This window comes from Hyla sarda, chromosome 12, assembly GCF_029499605.1.
Source record: "Hyla sarda isolate aHylSar1 chromosome 12, aHylSar1.hap1, whole genome shotgun sequence".
NCBI classification, from domain to species: domain Eukaryota; kingdom Metazoa; phylum Chordata; class Amphibia; order Anura; family Hylidae; genus Hyla; species Hyla sarda.
The window spans coordinates 16,931,689-16,953,242 of NC_079200.1; the positions used below are offsets into that span (position 1 = coordinate 16,931,689).

General features: G+C 44.3%; 1 protein-coding gene across 2 annotated transcripts in view; it reads left to right on the plus strand.

Moving 5' to 3' along the window:
* ACLY (ATP citrate lyase) overlaps window positions 1-21,554 on the plus strand; it is a 79,727-nt gene that overhangs the window by 3,138 nt on the left and 55,035 nt on the right. The gene's annotated exons all lie outside the window — the stretch shown is intronic.

A 21,554-nucleotide genomic window follows, 5' to 3' on the forward strand; every position in this document is an offset into this window, starting at 1 on the left:
AAAACAGAACAAAAAAACAAATGTACTGATGCATAACATTTTTTGGGAAGGGGGCTGGGTTGCACAAACATGCTAGGTAGTAAAGGGGATACTGTAAGTATCTGATCACAGGGGGTCCGATCGCTGGGACCACCTGACTCTTTCAGTGAGGAGCGCGCGTCGTCTACCGGTAGGCGACACGCGCTTCATTCATCTCTATGGGAGCGCCGATGATACCCCAAGTGCTGGACTCGGGTCACTTTGGAGCTCCCATAGAAATGAATGGAGTGCGTGCTGTCTACTGCACACTTACCTCACTCAGAGGCGGGTCCTGTTCTGGGGGTCACATCGGTCGGACCCCCCACGATCAGCTACTTGTCTCCTATTGTGTGGATGGGGATAAGTTCATTTTGGCTGCTGTACCCCTTTTAAGGAAAACTATCAGCTTGCTCCCCCCGCACTAACCAGTGGTACTGGCTGGTAGTGCGGGGGACGCTGATCAGTTTGATGCTTACCGTGCCCGGATCCGCCGCGCCATTCGGCCGTAATCTTCTATTTTCGGTATATGCTAATGAGGTGTTAACTGGCACCAGCCGGGCTAACTGGCACTCTGACGTCAGTGCCGCCTGCCGCAGTGCCGCCCAGCTCATCAATATTCCTCCCCAACCTATGCCTCTCCCTCTTCTCCCCTCTCTATAATGAAGAGGGAGGGGAGGAATATTGATGAGCTGGGCGGCACTGCGGCAGGCGGCACTGACGTCAGAGTGCCAGTTAGCACCTAATTAGCATATACCGAAAATAGAAGATTACGGCCGAACGGCTCAGCGAATCTGGGCACGGTAAGCATGAAACTGATAAGCGTCCCCCCGCACTACCAGCTAGTACCGCTGGTTAGTGCGGGGGGAGAAAGCTGACAGTTTTCCTTTTTAAAGGGGTATTCCAGGAATTTTATTTTATTTTATTTTTTTTTTTATCAACTGGCTCCAGAAAGTTAAAACAGATTTGTAAATCACTTCTATAAAAAAAAAATCTAAATCCTTCCAATAATTATCAGCTGCTGAAGTTGAGTTGTTTTCTGTATGGCAACAGTGCTCTCTGCTGACATCTCTGCTTGTCTCGGGAACTGCACAGAGTAGATGAGGTTTGTTATGGGGATTTGCTTCTACTCTGGATAGTTCCCGAGACAGGTGTCATCAGAGAGCACTTAGACAGAAAAGAACAACTCAACTTCAGCAGCTCGTAAGTACTGAAAGGATTGAGATTTTTTTTTAATAGAAGTAATTTACAAATCTGTTTTAACTTTCTGGAGCCAGTTCAGATAGAGATATATACGGTATATACCCTTTTAAGCAGTCCTTATTGTGGGATAAAAACTGCTCTAGCTGTGGGCAGTGAAATAATCTTGATGAAGCTTTATGTTGTTGTTTTTATTTATTTTATTTATTTACGTTTGTTTATTTATTGTTATTTGTTATAAAAGTATCAGATTGTGTTTGAATGAATCAATCATGGCTTCTCTTCTCTTGAAAATGTATCTCGGCGGTCCTCCTGTTCTCACACGTGTTCTAATTAGAGATGAGCGAACTTACAGTAAATTCGATTCGTCAAGAACTTCTCGGCTCGGCGGTTGCTGACTTTTCCTGCGTAAATTAGTTCAGCTTTCAGGTGCTCCGGTGAGCTGGAAAAGGTGGATACAGTCCTAGGAAAGAGTCTCCTAGGACTGTATCCACCTTTTCCAGCCCACGGGAGCACCGGAAAGCTGAACTAATTTATGCAGGAAAAGTCATCAACTGCCGAGCCGAGAAGTTCGTGACGAATTGAATTTACTGTAAGTTCGCTCATCTCTAGTCTTCAACCTGCGGACCTCCAGATGTTGCAAAACTACAACTCCCAGCAGGCCCGGACAGCCGATGGCTGTCCGGGCATACTGGGAGTTGTAGTTTTGCAACATCTGGAGGTCCGCAGGTTGAAGACCACTGGTATAGGGCGTATGTATAGTATGGCAGTAGTATAGTAAATGTATTTATGTAGTCGGTTGTATGAATGGTTTGTGTGTACAGCGACTGATCCTAGGGTCATGTGACGTTCTGTTTGGTTTTGTAGACCGGGTTAGATAGGGTTATCCTTGTCTATTTGCAGTTGAGCGCTGTGGATGTGGCCCCTACTTGGCCGACTGGCCGGTCAGTTTACTTAGATGCCGTTCTGTTTTGCGGCCATGTCTTTTTGTAGTTTAGGATCAGGTTGGAAGACACACATCTAACAGATGCTCGGTTGAGTGCTAAGATCTACCTTAAAGGGGAACTCCGGTGGAAATTTTTTTTTTTTTTTTTTTTTTCTAATGAACTGGTGCCAGAAAGTTTAAATAGATTTGTAAATTATCTTTATTTAAAAATCTTAACTCTTCCAGTACTTAACTGCTGCTGTATGCTCCACAGGAAGTTCTTTTCTTTTTGAATTTCTTTTCAGTCTGACCACAGTGCTCTCTGCTGACACCTCTGTCCGTGTCAGGAACTGTCCAGAGCAGGAGAGGTTTGCTATGGGGATTTGCTCCTACTCTGGACAGTTCCTGACATGGACAGAGGTGTCAGCAGAGAGCACTGTGGTCAGACTGAAAAGAAATTCAAAAAGAAAAGAACTTCCTATGGAGCATACAGCAGCTGATAAGTACTGGAAGAGTTAAGATGTTTAAATAAAGGTAATTTACAAATCTATTTAACTTTCTGGCACCAGTTCATAAAAAAAATAATAAAAAAAAAAAAAATAAAAAAATAAATAAAAAAAATGTAAATTTCCAGCAGAGTATCCCTTTTAAAGGGGTTGTTTATAAATAGTAAACCAGAGTTAATTTCTTCCAAAAACACTGCTACCCCTGTCCTCGGGTTGTGTGTGTGGTATTAGAACTTGAATCCATTTACTTCAATGGAACTGAGCTGCAATACCACACACAACCCGAGGACAGGGGTAGCAGTGTTTTTGGAAGAAATTAGGTCTGATTTTCTATTCCTGGTCAACCCCTAGACATCTTTTCTCCTATACAAAGGATTGGGGATAAGATGTCCGATCGCGGGGGTCCAACGGATGGGACCCCCACGATCTATGTGATTTGTTTAGAACGCTGGGTACAGGGGTCGGGATGTCACGGCCATGCCCCCTCATGACATCACACCACGCCCCCTCAATGCAAGTCTATGGGAGGGGGCGTGACTGCCGTCACGCCCCCTCCCATAGACTTGCATTGAGGGGGCGTGGCGTCGGGGTTCTTGATGAAGGTCCAAAAGATCTTCTTGCAAGGATGGAACCCTTCAAAAGGGGATATGCCATGAATGCCTTCGGCTGTCCGGGCATGCTGGGAGTTGTAGTTTTGCAACAGCTGGAGGCACCCTAGTTGGGAAACACTGGTCTATCAGCTGGCTTCTGTCCTGTTCTGTCAATTGGTGGAAGTCCTAATAGTTGGACCCCCACCAATCTAGCACTGGATCCAATGGGTAGGTGATGATAAGGCATTTCCTGGTGTCCAGTCCCCCTCTTGATCTAAAGAGACATAAAGAAGAGATCTCCTGTATGTTAAAGGAGTACTCCGGTGCAAAACATCAAAAGGATAGGGGATAAGATGTTAGTGACGCCACGCCCCCTCCACTCATGTCTATAGGAGGGGGTGTGACGGCTAGTACGTAGCTGTCGCGCCTCCTCCCATAGACCTGAATGGAGGGGGCGTGGCGGCCATAGTCGCTCCGTGCACAGATAACTGGGGTGCCGCTCCGGTGATCGTGGGGGTCCCCAGAGGCAAGATCCTCGCAATCTAACATCTTATCCCCTATCCTTTTGATAGGGGATAATATGTTTTTCACTGGAGTACCCTTTTAAAGGGGTACTCCGGTGGAAAACATTTTTTAATAAATCAACTGGTGCCGGAAAGTGAAACAGATTTGTAAATGACTTCTATTAAAAAAAATCTTAATCCTATTTTTCAGCTGCTGTTATGATCCACGGGAAGTTCTTTTCTTTTTGAATTTCCTTTCTGTCTGACCACAGTGCTCTCTGCTGACACCTCTGTCCATTTTTAGGAACTGTCCGGAGCAGGAGAGGTTTGCTATGGGGATTTTATCCTGCTCTGGACAGTTCTTGATACGGACAGAGGTGTCAGCAGAGAGCACTGTGGTCAAGACAAAAAAAGATATTAAAAAAGAAAAGAATTTCCTCTGTAGCATACAGCAGCTGATAAGTACTGGAAGGATTAAGATTTTTAAATAGAAGTAATTTATAAATCTGTGTAACTTTCTGGCACCAGTTGAATATACATACACATTATCTATATATATATATATATATATATATATATATATATATATATATATATATATATATATATATTTATGTTTTCCAGTGGAGTACCTCTTTAAGCACTAAATGCTCTTTAATTTCAGCATTTATCAGATTCTTACTGTTTCCTTCTTCTTTTTTTAGTCTCTTATCATATTTGATCCGTTATGTTAATATATATTCCAGAACATCAGGTTCTCCTCGATGTCAATGATACGTGGTCCTTGTATCGTGGAGACTTCAGTTCTTATAGGCTGGCCCACACCTTAGTGTCTATAATAAGTATCTAGGCCATAGAAATGATGAGATTGCGCAGATTTGTGACATAATTTGTAGGTCGTAAGGTGTGTCTGGGAGTACGATGCTATTCTGAAGACATTCTTGTGTTACATCGTCATTCCGTGCAGTCCTGTTACTGTGTTATACAGGGCCACGTGTGCCTCTCCACCCAACAAATGTTATCACGGGTGCAGTTAAAGGGGTATTCCAGGAAAAAACGTCTTTTATATTAATTGGCTCCGAAAAGTTAAACAGATTTGTAAATTACTTCTATAAAAAAAATCTTAATCCTTCCAGTATTTATCAGCAGCTGAAGTTAAGTTGTTCTTTTCTGTCTGACCACAGTGCTCTCTGCTGACTGTCTCAGGAACTGTCCAGAGCAGGAGAGGTTTGCTATGGGGATTTGCCCCTACTCTGCACAGTTCCTGACACAGACAGAGGTGTCAGCAGAGAGCACTGCGGTCAGACAGAAAAGCACAACTCAACTTCAGCAGCTGATAACTACTGGAAGGATTAAGATTTTTTTTTTTTTTGTAGAAGTAATTTACAAATCTGTTTAACTTTCTGGAGCCAGTTAATAATTTATATATATATATATATATATATTTTTTTTTCTTGGAATACCCCTTTTAACATCTTTTTCTTCATGTATCATAATAACATAATAGGTTATGCCATCATAATCAGGTCTGGCCCCATCGATTGGTGGGAGTGAAAGGGATACAGCACCGTTTTGGCTCTGTGACCACTTCTGAGGTGTTTGCAGCCATGTGGCTGTGCAGGGTACTGCGGTGCTCTGTCCCTTCCATTTTCACAACCGGAGGGGGTTCCAGAGGTTATTAATCCTTCCAGTACTTTTTAGCGGCTATATACTACAGAGGAAAATCTTTTTGGATTTCTTTTCTGTCAAGACCACAGTGCTCTCTGCTGACACCTCTGTCCATGGCAGGAACTGTCCAGAGCAGGAGAAAATCCCCATAGCAAACACATGCCAGCAGAGAGTAATGTGGTCGTGACAGAAAAGAAATCCCAAAAGAGAAGAATTTCCTCTGTAGTATACAGCCGCTAATATGTACTGGAAGGATTAAGATTTTTTGATAGAAGTAATGTACAAATCTGTTTAATTTTCTGGCACCGGTTGATTTAAAAAAATAAAATAAAAGAATAAAAAGTTTTCCACTTTCCACCGGAGTACTCCTTTAAAGCATTACTGTCACTTTAACAAACTTAACATGTCAATAGTTTTGATCAGTCTGGGTGTGTTTAGACCTCTACTGAATGCCAGAATCAGGAAAAGCGCACTGCGGTGCCCTTCACTGCCCGGTGCGCTGCGGTGCCCTTCACTGCCCGGTGCGCTGCGGTGCCCTTCACTGCCCGGTGCGCTGCGGTGCCCTTCGCTGCGGTGCCCTTCACTGCCCGGTGCGCTGCGGTGCCCTTCACTGCCCGGTGCGCTGCGGTGCCCTTCACTGCCCGGTGCGCTGCGGTGCCCTTCACTGCCCGGTGCGCTGCGGTGCCCTTCACTGCCCGGTGCGCTGCGGTGCCCTTCACTGCCCGGTGCGCTGCGGTGCCCTTCACTGCCCGGTGCGCTGCGGTGCCCTTCACTGCCCGGTGCGCTGCGGTGCCCTTCACTGCCCGGTGCGCTGCGGTGCCCTTCACTGCCCGGTGCGCTGCGGTGCCCTTCACTGCCCGGTGCGCTGCGGTGCCCTTCACTGCCCGGTGCGCTGCGGTGCCCTTCACTGCCCGGTGCGCTGCGGTGCCCTTCACTGCCCGGTGCGCTGCGGTGCCCTTCACTGCCCGGTGCGCTGCGGTGCCCATCTCGCTGCGGGAGGTGGTGAGCTCTATAGATTTACTATAGAACCTGATTCTAGCAATAAGGTTGGGAGAGGCACCCAGACCCGGTTCAGATCGGTGGGGATCCTAACACCCAGACCCGGTTCAGATCGGTGGGGATCCTAACACCTAGACCCGGTTCAGATCGGTGGGGATCTGAACACCCAGACCCCGACCCGCCAATGTTTTGAAGGTGTCTGTGGCCAATAATGCTTTAGACAGGTGGTGCCTTTATGCTGTGCCCCTAAATGCCTCCTGTTCTAGACCAGAAAACCTCCTCCTACGAGGCGGAACATGTCGTTTTGTTAGATCCTCTGCTCTCTCTGCTCCTGGTTGATCTTCTAATCCTCTAATAGGTCTTCCCTCCCATGTCCTGGACTCTCAGCCCCCATTTAAATCTTCAAATCTGCAATTATTTTTGATGTAATTCAGTTTTTCCAACCTTGTCTGTGTCCAAGGGCTCATCTGTGATCTCCAGCCTCTGGAATGACTTCTGTACATTGGTCCTTAAAGGGGCACTCCTGTGGAAAACTTTTTTTTTTTTTTTTTTTTTTTTTTTTTTTTAAATCAACCGGTGCCAGAAAGTTAAACAGATATGTAAATTACTTCTGTATAAAAATCTTTACCCTTCCAGTACTTTTTAGTGTCTGTATACTACAGAGGAAATTCTTTTCTTTTTGGATTTCTCTTCTGTCACGACCACAGTGCTCTCTGCTGATCTCTGCTGTCCATTTTAGGAACTGTCCAGAACAGCATATGTTTGCTATGGGGATTTTCTCCTGCTCTGGACAGTTCCTAAAATGGACGGCAGAGGTCAGTGGAGAGCATTGTGGTCGCGACAGAAGAGAAATCCAAAAAGAAAAGCATTTCCTCTGTAGTATACAGCTGCTAATAAGTACTGGAATGATTAAGATTATTATTATTTTTTTTTTATAGAAGTAATATACAAATTTATTTAACTTTCTGGCACCAGTTGATTTAAATTTAAAAAACATTTTTTTCCCCCCACTGGAGTACCCCTTTTTTAAAGGAGAAGTATCATGTGGAAAAACTTTCCCCTGACCAAAGGATAGGGGATGTTTTAGATTACAGGGGGTTCCGGTGGTCCTGTGCGGGGCCCCGGCTCTCCCTGGGAGCGGCACGTCATGACCCCAGCACGAACCGACGGCGGACACGCCCCCCTCCATATGTGATGCTCCTGGGGAGAGCCGGGGCCCCGTATAGGAAATCGGGGATAGGGGGGATAAGTTTTTAAGATTTTGGGTCCTCACTTACCAGGGTGACATTGTGTGTTTTTTTTTTTTATTTCTTTCTGTCTAATTTTTTTTTTTTTTGGGTGCTTTTTAGTGAGCCAATAAAACTGAAACTTTTTGGCAACCTTCAAATCAGTTTTATTGGGTCACTGCACTGGACACAATGAGGCGGATTTATTATTTCTGTCTTAAACTTGGCTCAAAGCGTATGTGCCATTTCATACCTCTTTGCATATAGCAACGTTATAGGCAACTTATAAGTAAATCTAGAATATATCTTATCAGAGAAAAATGCCACCTCTTTCTCTTACAAACCCACACCCCAATTATGTATCTATTCATCACAAGAGGGGAATCGGTTAAAGGAGTACTCCCCTGGAAAACATTTGTTTTGTTTTTTAATCAACTGATGACCGAAAGTTAGACAGATTTGTAAATTACTTCTATTTAAAAAAAAATCTTAATCCTTCCAGTAGTTATCAGCTGCTGTATGCTCCACAGGAAGTTCTTTTCTTTTTGAATTTCCTTTCTGTCTCCTGACACCTCTCTCCGTTTTAGGAACTGTCTGGAGCAGGAGAGGTTTGCTATGGAGATTTGCTCCTACTCTGGACAGTTCCTAAAATGGACAGAGGTGGCAGAAGAGAGCACTGTGGTCAGGCAGAAAGGAAATTCAAAAAGAAAAGAACTTCCTCTGGAGCATACAGCAGCTGATAAGTGCTGGAAGGATTAAGATTTTTAAATAGAAGTAATTTACAAATCTGTAGAACTTTCTTTTTCCAGTGGAGTACCACTTTAAGGTTTCTGCTTCACTGAGAGACAATGTTACACTGGGCATAAAACTCTGCGGAGAGGTGGTGATTGAGGAGGATAGTAAGAACAAAGCAAAGTGTTCTGCAGAGGTTCTGCAGTTTTTTTTCTCACTTATAGAGCTGGATTCACAGCCTGTAGTGCTCTGTAATGTCCTCTATGCTTCTGCTACTTCTGATAGTTTTACTTCAGAGAGATAGGGAAGCAGGATCCTCTGTTTTCTAGGATGGGAACCATCAGAGGCTAGTTGCCATCTATGGAAGCTGAGCGGTAACTGGGTGGGGTGGGGGGGTGGCTTCGGAATCTGGCTATGCCATATACAAGAATAATGGGCAGAAATTGAGTTTCCTAAATTTTTAAATTATCTTAAATAACAGCTAACTTTAAAACTAGACTAGACAGGTAGAAGTTTCGCCAAGTATATCACAGATCTGGCACATCTTGCTAGTCAGGTTTTTCAACCATTCTTGGTTAGCTTACTGTAAAAAGGTTTTGCCCTAAAATCCTGTTGCAATTTGGTCCATTTCAAGGCTCCTTAGGCTAGTTTTACCCGTATTTGCAATGGCTGATGGGACTCCACGACAAATTCCTCCAACGTATGCCTATGACGGATGCCTTTAACCTGTTATGGTGTCAGCTAGAGATGAGCGAACTTACAGTAAATTCAATTCGTCACAAACTTCTCGGCTCGCCAGTTGATGACTCTTCCTGCATAAATTAGTTCAGCTTTCCGGTGCTCCGGTGGGCTGGAAAAGGTGGATACAGTCCTAGGAAAGAGTCTCCTAGGACTGTATCCACCTTTTCCAGCCCACGGGAGCACCGGAAAGCTGAACTAATTTATGCAGGAAAAGTCATCAACTGCCGAGCCGAGAAGTTCGCTCCTCTCTAGTGTCAGCAGATGATGATGATTGGGGGAGGGGGAGTCTGTGGATTAGTTTGCTGTATGTTTCGGGAGATTTACAGACTCACGTGTACACGGTGAAATTAGCCCTACCATACACCTTTTCTGAACACTTTTACCAGTGTTTTTAATGAGTTACCAAAAAAAAAAAAAAAAGTCTAAAACAAACATAAATCTGCTGTACGTATGTTGTCACAAATTGAGTAAGGATTATGTCATCTAGCTTAGTAAATATCCCCTCCAAAATTTTCTTTTCAGTTTCTTCTTGGAGACATAAAGGCTTTGTTCACACGGTGGAATCGGGTGGAAACATTTCGCTTAGGCCGGGTTCACACCACGTTTTTGCAGTACAGTTCCCGTATCAGGTTTTTGGATGAAAAAATAGATTCCTCAAAAACCGGACTAAACTCTATCGAACGTGTGCACAAATTTTAACCCGTATACGGTTTGACCAAAAACCGTGGTAGGCTGCGTTTTTGGGTAGGGGAAAACATTGGACAAAACCGTACAAGACGCAAAACGGACACAACCGGACGCATTGTTTGGCATGCGGTTTTCAATGGAGAGTCAATGCGTACGGATTTCAATATGGTTCCGTATGGTTTTTCAAAATGCAGCAGAGTCCCATTGTTTTCAATAGGAGTCTGCTGCACCGTGGACATGGCAGAAACATCTGCTGTTGTAAATCTGATTCCGGTCTCTATGGAATCCGCTCAGAAATGCATTTCCATCTATGGAGAGGGAGCATTTCTGAGCGGTCGTAGCATATGTTGAATTACATCTTTTATCAACTTTGCACAAACCAAAAAAAAAACAAAAAAGAAACGGCTCTCCCATACAGATATATGGAGGGGACGTGTCCGCCGCGGTTTCGTGCGTGGGCAGTGACACGCTGCTCTCGAGTATAGCCGGGGCCACATAAAGGACCATTGTCATAATCCCCGTTTCCCCCCCCCCCCCCCCCCTTGCGAGCCTCGCCTCAGCTCTCTTTTGGCTTTGTTCACGACCCCAGGGCCACATCCACTCCATATACTGTATCTCTATGGGAGAGCCGTTTGGCTATCTTCGGCTCTCCCATAGAGCTATATAGAGGGGGCATGGCTGCCCCCGCTTCAGGAGGAGGTCGTGACATGCTGCTCCAGAAGACAGCTGGGGCCCCATACAGGAGATTGTGGGGGGGGGGGGGGGTTCCTAGCCATTGGACCCCCCCCCCCCCCCCCCCCACAATCTAAAACTTATCCTTTGTCCTGCGAATAGGGTTTGAGTTTTTCAGTAATTTTTTGGATGAGACTTCTCCTTTTTAAAGGGGTTATCCAGGAAAAAACTTTTATTTATTTATATATATATATATATATATATATATATATATATATATATCTCAATATCAACTGGCTCCAGAAAGTTAAACAGTTTTGTAAATTACTTCTATTCAAAAATCGTAATCCTTTCAGTACTTATGAGCTTCTGAAGTTAAGGTTGTTCTTTTCTGTCTAAGTGCTCTCTGATGACACGTGTCTCGGGAAATACCCAGTTTAGAAGAGGTTTGCTATGGGGATTTGCTCCTAAACTGGGCGTTTCCCGAGACAGGTGTCAGCAGAGAGCACTCAGACAGAAAAGAACTCAACTTCAGAAGCTCATAAGTACTGAAAGGATTAAGATTTTTTTAATAGAAGTAATTTACATATCTGTTTAACTTTCTGGAGCCAGTTGATACATAAAAAAAATAAAAAATAAAAAGTTTTTTTCCTGGAATACCCCTTTTAAGTAGTCTCTTAGCCTTTTATATATGTATATATCAAATGTAAAATTTGATTTTGAAGTGCTCAGTAACTTGCATGGCAATACTCATTTAGTTCTGCTCCTCAGTAACAACCAGAGCTGCATTCACGATGCCGGGTTCTTCAGAGCCGAAATCTCTTAGTACTCACTATCCGCTTCATGTCCGTCTGCACAGAGATTGTTACTCAGTATACGCACATACAAGATAAGTTATACGCTGCATAAAGACGTCTCCAAAAGGTTTTGAAGGGGTGCTCTAGTGAAAAAAATAAATAAAAATTTTTCCCACTGGCTCCAGAAAGTTAAACAGATTTGTAAATTACTTCCATTAAAAAAAATCATAACTTTAGCAGCTGATAAGTACTGGTAGGATTGAGTTGTTCTTTTCCTGTCTGACAACAGTGCTCTCTGCTGACACCTGTCTATATAGTTTTTTTTTTCCTGGATAACCCCCTTAAAGGCAGTGTTTCCCAACCAGGGTGCCTCCAGCTGTTGCACAACTACAACTCCCAGCATGCCCGGACAGCCTTCGGCTGTCCGGGCATGCTGGGAGTTGTAGTTGTGCAACAGCTGGAGGCACCCTGGTTGGGAAACACTGCCTTTAAGGGGGTACTCTGGTGGAAAACAATTTTTGTAAATTACTTCTATCAAAAAAAAATCTTAATCCTTTCAGTACTTATCAGCTGCTGTATACTACAGAGGAAGTTCTTTTCTTTTTGAATTTCTTTTCAGTCTGACCACAGTGCTCTCTGCTGACACCTCTGTCCATGTCAGGAATTGCCCAGAGCAGGAGAGGTTTGCTATGGGGGATTTTCTTCTACTCTGGACAGTTCCTGACACGGACAGAGGTGGCAGCAGAGAGCACTGTGGTCAGACAGAAAAGAACTTCCTCTGTAGTATACAGAAGCTGATACGTGCTGGAGGGATTAAGATTTTTTTTTTATTAGAAGTAATTTACAAATCTGTTTAAGGCTGCATTCACACCACGTTTTTGCAATACAGTTCCCGTATACGTTTTCAATGTGAAAACCGTATGTCAGAAGATGCATCAGGTTGTGTCCGTTTTTTGCATCCTGTACGGTTTTGTCAGGTTTTTTTTCCCTTACCCAAATCCATAGCCTAACACGGTATTTGGTCCGGATGAAAAACTGTATTAAACCGTATACATTTTTAACATGGGAATCGTACAGAACTGTATGTGCGTACGGTTCCATCCGGTTTTCACCATCCGGTTTTTGACTTTGCACAGTTTTTCTTTTCTTGGAATTTCAATCAAACAAGCGAAACTTTATTCATAATGGAGTGAAAAGTTAAAAACGTATATGGTTTTTCTCTTTAAAAAAAATGAATGCAACTGTCATCATTTTTCAAACCGTATACGGGTTGAAATTTGTACACACGTTTTGTTACAGTTTAGTCCGGTTTTGAGGAATCAGTTTTTCATCAAAAACCTGATACCGAAACTGTATTGCAAAAAACGTGGTGTGAATGCAGCCTAACTTTCTGGAACGAGTTTGTTTTGTTGTGTGTGACTGACAGCTTGCTGGGATTCCTCCCTGTGGAGACGTGTTTTCGTTTTTGACCTCCCTGTGTTTTCGTTTTTGACCTCTATGCACCTGCCAATCTTTTCTTCCATTGGTGATTCAGCAAGTAAAGAAAGGTTGTATGTGTCGTTCTCAAGTCATAACATTTCCTTACTTTCCACTGATCAGACAGAAGTGTCAGCAATGTTCAGGGTTGTGGCATAGACTGATAAGCGGCATGAAGAATTAAAGGGGAACTCCAGTGGAAACCTTTTTTTTTTTTTTTTTTTTTTTTTAAATCAACTGGTGCCAGAAAGTTAAATAGATTTGTAAATTACTTCTATATAAAAATCTTAATCCTTCCAGTACTTTTAAGCAGCTGTATCCTCCACAGGAAGTTCTTTTCTTTTTTAATTTCTTTCCAGTCTGACCACAGTGCTCTCTGCTGACACCTCTGTCCATTTTAGGAACTGTCCAGAGCAGCATATATTTGCTATGTGGATTTTCTCCTGCTGTGGACAGTTCCTGATATGGGCATCAGGTGTCAGCAGAGAGCACTGTGGACAAGACAAAAAAGAAATTCAAAAAGAAAAGAATTTCCTCTGTAGCATACAGCTGCTAAAAAGTACTGGAAGGGTGAAGATTTTTTAAGTCCATAAGGACACGCCGTGACCCCGCATCACACCGGGTCGGTCCCGGCTGCTAATCATAGCCGGGACCCTGGGCTAACAGCGCGTGGCATTGATCGTTGTGCCGCGCGCTGTTAACCCTTCAGACGCGGCGATCAAAGTTGACCGCCGCGTCTGAAAGCGAAAGTAAACGCTTCCCGGCAGCTCAGTTGGGCTGATCGTGACCATTGCGATAAAATCGCGATGTTCCGATCAGCTGGGACGCAGGCGGAGGTCTCCTTACCTGACTCCGCGGCGTCCGATCGTCAATAGATTGCTAAAACCTGAGCTACAGGCTTGAGCAATCGAGCCCCTATCTCGCTGATCAGCGTAGGAGATCAGTGTGTGCAGTGTTATAGGTCCCTATGGGATAACAATGATCAGTGTGTGCAGTGTTATAGGTCCCTATGGGATAACAATGATCAGTGTGTGCAGTGTTATAGGTCCCTATGGGAGCACAATGATCAGTGTGTGCAGTGTTATAGGTCCCTATGGGAGCACAATGATCAGTGTGTGCAGTGTTATAGGTCCCTATGGGAGCTATAACACTGCCAAAAAATAAGTTAACAAAGGTCATTTAACCCCTTCCCTAATAAAAGTTTGAATCACCCCCCTTTTCCCATAAAAAAACTGTGTAAATAAAAATAAACATATATGGTATCACCGCGTGCGGAAATGTCCGAGCTATAAAAACATATCATTAATTAAATCTCACGGTCAATGGCGTGTGCGCAAAAAAAATTCCAAAGTCCAAAATAGTGTATTTTAATATTAATAAAAAGTGATCAAAAAGTCCAATCAATACAAAAATGGTACCGATAAAAACTTCAGAACACGGTGCAAAAAATGAGTCCTCACACCGGCCCGTATGCAGAAAAATAAAAAAGTTATAGGGGTCAGAAGATGAGAATTTTTAACATATACATTTTCCTGCATGTAGTTATGATTTTTTTTCCGAAGTCCGACAAAATCAAACCTATATAAGTAGGGGATCATTTTAACCGTATGGACCTACACAATAAAAACAAGGTGTCATTTTTACCGAAAAATGAACTGCGTAGAAACGGAAGCCCCCAAAATGTACAAAATGACATTTTTTTTCTTCAATTTTGTCGCACAATTAATTATTTTTCCGTTTCGCCGTGGATTTTTTGGTGAAATGACTAATGTCACTGCAAAGTAGAATTGGTGGCGCAAGAAATAAGCCCTCATAAGGAATTTTATGTGCAAAATTGAAAGCGTTATGATTTTTAGAAGGTGATGAGGAAAAAATGAAAATGCAAAAAACGGAAAAACCCTGCGACCTTAAGGGGTTAAAAGAAGTCATTTACAAATCTGTTTAACTTTCTGGCACCAGTTGATTTAAAAAAAATGTTTTTTTTAAATTTCCACTGGAGTACCCATTTAACCTCTGCAGTGCCTGTTATCTTTCAGATGACATAGACAATAGTAAAGAGAGTAGGTTCGTACATACCGGAAACTGGATCCACAGGGAGGCATATAGCGGCGGTACGGAGCGCTCAATGGCGTCTGCCCGCTGCTTTCCATGCCTTTTATGTGCTTCTTCCGGCCTACAGGCATAATTTCTACTCAAGGGCTGGTCCTGCATGACTCCTATTAATGGGAACGATGTTCCTGCTGTGGATTAAGTGCAGGGACTCCGCTCCCATGCATTCCTGCAGGACTTGAGCCCTCTTTACATCTCTCTGACGCTTTGCAGCGTTCTTGTTGTAAGACTGGCATGTAGCTCCCGACGGGCACAGTTCTTTTGCTGATTTTAAAGGGGTACTCCGGTGGAAAACAATATTTTTTTTTTTTAATAAATCATCTGGTTCCTTTTTAAAGTTAAATAGATTTTGTAAATTTACAACACAAATAGTATTTGTATTTTGAGCTACTTGCTTCTTTAATTTCAAAAACTAACAGGTTGTTAGTACGGTATACACTTTAAATTATTTTTGTTTTACAATTTGTAGTCTGTCCCCTATTTCATAGCCAGCACTCCGCTTCACCCATTCGGCCCAGGCATTTTTAATTCGCAGGAGACTGCATAAGGGTACGTTCAGACGTGCAGATTTTTGCAGCGTATTTTGCTACGGATCCGCCGCTGAAGGACCTCCTATATGCTGCCTTTTATATGTGCCTGCTCGGAGCGGCAATACGCCGCTACGAGCAGACACACTGCGATGTGCGAGTCGCCGCGCGCATGCGCGGCGACTCGCACATCGCAGTGTGTCTGCTCGGAGCGACGTATTGCCGCTCCGAGCAGGCACATTTAAAGGAGTAGTCCAGTGGTGAACCCAGTGGTGAACAACTTATCCCCTATCCTAAGGATAGGGGATAAGTTTGAGATCGCGGGGGGTCCGACCGCTGGGGCCCCCTGCGATCTCCTGTACGGAGCCCCGACAGCCCGCGGGAAGGGGGCGTGTCGACTTCCGCACGAAGCAGCGGCCAACACGCCCCCTCAATACAACTCTATGGCAGAGCCGAAGCGCTGCTTTCGGCAATCTCCGGCTCTGCCATAGAGATGTATTGAGGGGGCGTGTCGGCCGCCGCTTTGTGCGGAGGTCGACACCCGCTATCTGGCCGGAGAGCCTGGCCCCCGTACAGAGAGATCGCAGGAGGCCCCATCGGTCGGACCCCCCGCGATCTCAAACTTATCCCCTATCCTTAGGATAGGGGATACGTTTTTCACCACTGGACTACCCCTTTAAGGGCACCATACAGAGGTCCTTCAGCGGCGGATCTGCAGCGTAAAATACGCTGTAAATCCACACGTGTGAATGTACCCTAAGGGGCTTGGTCGGGCAGCACTGGGGCTGCCTGGCCACTGGGTCACTCCCCCCTATGGGTCTTATATTTCGGTGGTGGTGTCCGCCACCCGGCGCTACGCCAATGTTAGGCTAGGGACCCACTGTAAATAGGTGGCCTTGACGTGGCGAGTGGGATTGTACTTTTTTGTTAGTGTTGAGAAGCAAATAGATCAAAATACAAATGGTGGATGTGCGGCTGTGTTTTCTTTTTTCTCTATTTTTGTTTTAGATTTTGTAAATTACTTCTATTAAAAAATCTAGTTGCTGTGGTACCAGATTGCTCACAACTAATCTAGAAGAAAGAGAAAATTTCCGGAAATGAGCAGCAGTGACTCCTATTACAAGATCTTGCTGGTATTAAAGGGTTACTCCGATGGGAAAACAAGTTTTTTAATGAAAATTTTTTTCAGATTAACTGGTGCTTGAAAATTTAAACAGATTTGTAAATTACTTTTATATAATAATCTTAATCCTTTCACTACTTTATCAGCTGCTTTATGCTCCAGAGGAAGTTGTGTAGTTCTTTCCAGTCTGACCACGGTGCTGTCTGCTGACACCTCTGTCCATGTCAGGAACTGTCCAGAGCAGGAGCAAATACCCATAGCAAACCTCTCCTGCTCTGGACAGTTCCTGAGGTGCCAGCAGAGAGCACTGTGGTCAGACTGGAAAGAACTACACAACTTCCTCTGGATCATAGAGCAGCTGGTAAGTACTGGAAGGATTAAGATTTTTTAATAGAAGTAATTTACAAATCTGTTTTAACTTTCTGGCACCAGTTGATTTAAAATAAAAAAATAAAAATAAATTGTTTTCCACCAGAGTACCCCTTTAATGAGCTCTATAGAGCAACACTCTGTATCCCAAACATCCATAATGTGGACAGCCCTGGTAGGGGCTCAAAGAACACTGCCTCCTTCTCCACTGACTAAAGCTTTGCTATGTTTGGAAACACTATTGATTTACAGTGAGATGGTACGGACAGTGTTTGTGCTTTGCTGTCCCCGCTTATCTGCTGCAGGTCACTGACTGGACCATTCCGAAGAGTCAAGTGTATTTGCTTTAGCTTGGTTGTGTAGGATGTAAGAGTCATTAAGTTGGACATTGCAGATGATTTACTCAATCTAAACATTATAATGGACACAGCAAACAATGCAGGATTTAATATTAACCCAGAAAATTGATTCATTTTTAGATGTTAATAGACTTAGCCTTTTGTAAAATACTATATACTTTGTGTATAGAACGAGAGATCTATTAATAATATTATTTATTATTATTAACAGTAACTATTATTATTATTATTGTATACAACTAGCAAGGTACCCAGCTTTGCCTGGTCTACCTACCTAAACCTTGTGGGAAAGAAAAAGCAACAGAGGCCTGTCAACCTCATATCCTGTCCCACATCCTGACCTCCACACTAACTATTCTCTGCACCCACCTGCTGGACAGCCATCAGGATGTCTAAAAGTCCTGGGCAATCTCCGCAGCCTGAAAATAATGTGATCAGGAGATGTACCAGAAGTCCTATAGGCTTGCATGGGACTCCAGACAACCCACCCTCGCATAAGGGGGGGGGGGGGGGGGGGGGTTTAATTTTAATTCTGCTATATTTGTAGATGACTTCTAAGTAAGACGTGTACCAAAATTCATTGAAATATCTCAAGCCATTCGGAAGTTATGCTGAAAAAACATTCATGTGTCATATATATATATAATAATTAGTACAGTGGTCCCTAACCAAAAATTGTACCCATAATCTCCCCCCCCCCCCCCCCCCCCCAGTTCCTCTTCCTATCTCTTAGGCCCCCCGACATTTGTGATCGGAGTTGATAATTTTTCCCTTTCTTCACTATCCGGCCTAGACCGCCATTAAGATTTCTCTCCCCCCCCCCCCCCCCCCCCACCCCAAGACTGGTCCCCATATATTATTATCCGGCGCTCATACTGCTTCCATACAGAAGTAGGCACCCTCTGCGCCCCCATATAGTTATATAGCCCCCTCTTTTCCCCTGTATTGTTTTAGGCCCCTACACTGCCCCCATATAGTTGTAGTCTTCCTCTGTGCTCCTATATGTTTGGACCCCCATAATACCCCCATATAGTTGTGTACTGCCCCGCTTTGGTGCTTCACTGCTCCGGGGACCTACTTCTATCACCCATAGCAGTAGGTCCCCCATCTAAAGGAGCAGTGGAGCACCGAAGCTAAAGCGGTACTTGCCGTCCACAGCAGCTTGGTGACCGCGCTTTTCCTCTGTGTGTGTGTGTGTGTATAAAATGAGAAAGAAGATTTATCGCACTTAAAGGGGTAGTCCGGCAAAAAAAAAAAATTTAAATTTTTTTTTTATCCCCTATCCACAAGATGGGGGATCTAACTGCTGGGACCCCTTGGAATCTCCTGCATGCCGGGACCCCCCGCGCTTTCCTGCATGCCGGTCGAGAGGAGCGCGTGCTACAGACAGCATGCACTCCATTCTTTTTCTGTGGGAGTGTTGTGGGTTTCTTAAACACTCCATGCCAGAGGAGACGTAATGCGAGGCCTGAGGGGACGCCATGACGCAGGGATTTGGAGAACGCCGGAGAATCCCTGAGTCATGCAGTCACACCGGGGCCCTGGATTAGGCGGAGTGAGTCTGTAGAGATGAGAGTACAGCACTCGGGTCTCTCCGGCGCTCCCATAGAAACAAATGGAGTGCGTGCCGTCTGTAGCACACGTTTCTCTGAGAGCCAGGGCGCCGAAGTAGTGAAGGAGATCGCGGGAGGTCCCAGCAGTCAAGCCCCCCTGCGATCAGACACTTCTCCCTATTCTCTGGATAGGGCATAACATTTTATTTTTTTCTTATTTTTTTTTATATTTTTTTCTGCCAGACTACCCCTTTTAAAGGAGATATCCAGTGCTGAAAAACTTATCCCCTATCCTAAAGATAGGGGATAAGTTTCAGATCGCGGGGGTTCCCAACGCTGGGGCCCCCCGCGATCTCCAGTACGGTGCCCCGGCAGCCCGCGGGAAGGGGGCGTGTTGACCATTGCACGAAGCGGCGGTTGACACGCCCCCTCAATACAACTCTATGGCAGAGCCGGAGCGCTGCCTCCGTCAATCTCCGCCTCTGCCATAGCGATGTATTGAAGGGGCATGTCAGCCGCCGCTTTGTGCGGTGGTCGACACCCGCTATCTGGCCAGCGAGCCGGGGCCCCGTACAGGAGATCGCGGGGGGCCCCATCGGTCTGAAACTTATCCCCTATCCTTAGGATAGGGGATGAGTTTTTCAGCACTGGACTACCCCTTCAATCTCATAGTAAGATTCTTTGTTGCCCATAGCAACAAATCCCAGCTTTCATTTCTCATACTGTTGTGGTAAAATGAAAGCAGAGCTGTGATTGGTCGCTATGGGCAACAAGGAGAATCTTACTATAAGAAAGCAGCCATGAATCTCCCCCCCCCAATGACTCGAATAGAGAAAGGAGGGTGACTAAAATCCAACGTACATCATGTTACTTCATAAAAGTGACTTAGATTACTCTGAGGCGAATATTCATCATCACGTCGGCTGAACAGGCCGGGAAATCTTTGTAGGTCAATATTTCCCAACCAGGGTGCCTCCTGCGGTGGCAAAACTACAACTCCCAGCATGCCCGGACAGCCAACGGCTGTCCGGGCATGCTGGGAGTTGTAGTTTTGCCACAGCTGGAGGGACCCTGATTGGGAAACACTGCTGTAGGAATATGGGCCTATAGTGTTGTGGGTTTCTTAAAGGGGTACTCCCGTGGAAAACTTTTTTATTTTTTATTTTTTTAAATCAACTGGTGCCAGAAAGTTAAACAGATTTGTAAATTACTTCTATTAAAAAAATCTTAATCCTTCCAGTCCTTATTAGCTGCTGAATACTACAGAGGAAATGGTTTTCTTTTTTGGAACACAGAGCGCTCTGCTGACATCACGAGCACAGTGCTCTCTGCTGACATCTCTGTCCATTTTAAGAACTGGCCAGAGTAGGAGAAAATCCCCATAGAAAACATATGCTGCTCTGGACAGTTCCTAAAATGGACAGAGATGTCAGCAGAGAGCTCTGTGTGTTCCAAAAAGAAAATAATTTCCTCTGTAGTATACAGACCCTAAAAAGTACTGGAAGGATTAAGATTTTTTTTTAATAGAAGTCATTTACAAATCTGTTTAACTTTCTGGCACCAGTTGATTAAAAAAATAAAGTTTTCCAGGGGAGTACTCCTTTAAACGCTCCGTGCCAGACAGAGGAGACGTAATGCAGGGCCCGAGGGGACGCCATGACGCAGGGATTCGGAGAACGCTGGAGAATCCCTGAGTCATGCAGTCACATCGGGGCCCTGGATTAGGCGGAGTGAGTCTGTCCATATTGCTCAGTATGCAGAATTGTTGTTCAAAACTACAACTCTCAGCATCCCCTGAAGCTATACAGCATTATTTCTCCAACCCGTGACTCTTGTTATTACAAAACCGCAACTCCCATCAGGCTGTACAGCTGAAGTACATACTGGGAGTTGTAGTTCTGCCACAGGTTGGGGAAATAATGCTGTAAAGCTGCAGGGGATCTTGGGAGTTGTAGTTTTGCAGCCAGTATAGAGGTACAGGTTTCGGAAACAAAGCTGTACAGTCATAGGGGATGTTGGGAGTTGTAGTTTAGATAATGGTTGGGGTAAACTATGCTATATAGCTTCTTGGGATGTTGGGAGTTGTAGTTTTGAAACGGGTATAAAGGCACGGGATGTTGGGAGTTTTTTTGTCACTGATTGGGGGTAACAATGCTGTATAGCTGCAGGAGATGTTGGTAGTTGTATTTTTCAATCACTTATAAAGGCACTGTAGCTGCAGAGGATGCTGAGAGTTGTAGTTTTGCCAAAAGTATGCTGTATAGTTGCAGGGGTTATTGAAAGTTGTCGTTTTGCAACAGGTATAGAAGTACAGGTTGGGGAAACAATGCTGGACAGGATGTTGGGAGTTTGGGCAAATAATGCTGTATAGCTTCAGGGGATGTTGGGAGTTGTAGTTTTGCAGCTAGTATAGAGGTATAGGTTTCGGAAACGATGCTGTACAGTCGTAGGGGATGTTGGGAGTTGTAGTTTAGATACCGGTTGGGGTAAACTATGCTATATAGCTGCATGGGATGTTGGAAGTTGTAGTTGGATGTTGTAGGTTGTTGGAAGTTGTAGTTTTGCCACTGGATGGGGGAAACAATGCTATATAGCTGCTTGGGATGTTGGGAGTTGTAGTTTTGAAATGGATAGAGAAGCACAGGATGTTGGGAGTTGTAGGTTTGTCGCTGGTTGGGGGAAACAATGCTGAATAGCTGCAGGAGGTGCTGGTAGTTGTATTTTTCAATTATTGGAAAACAATACTGTGTAGCTGCAGAGGATGATGAGAGTTGTAG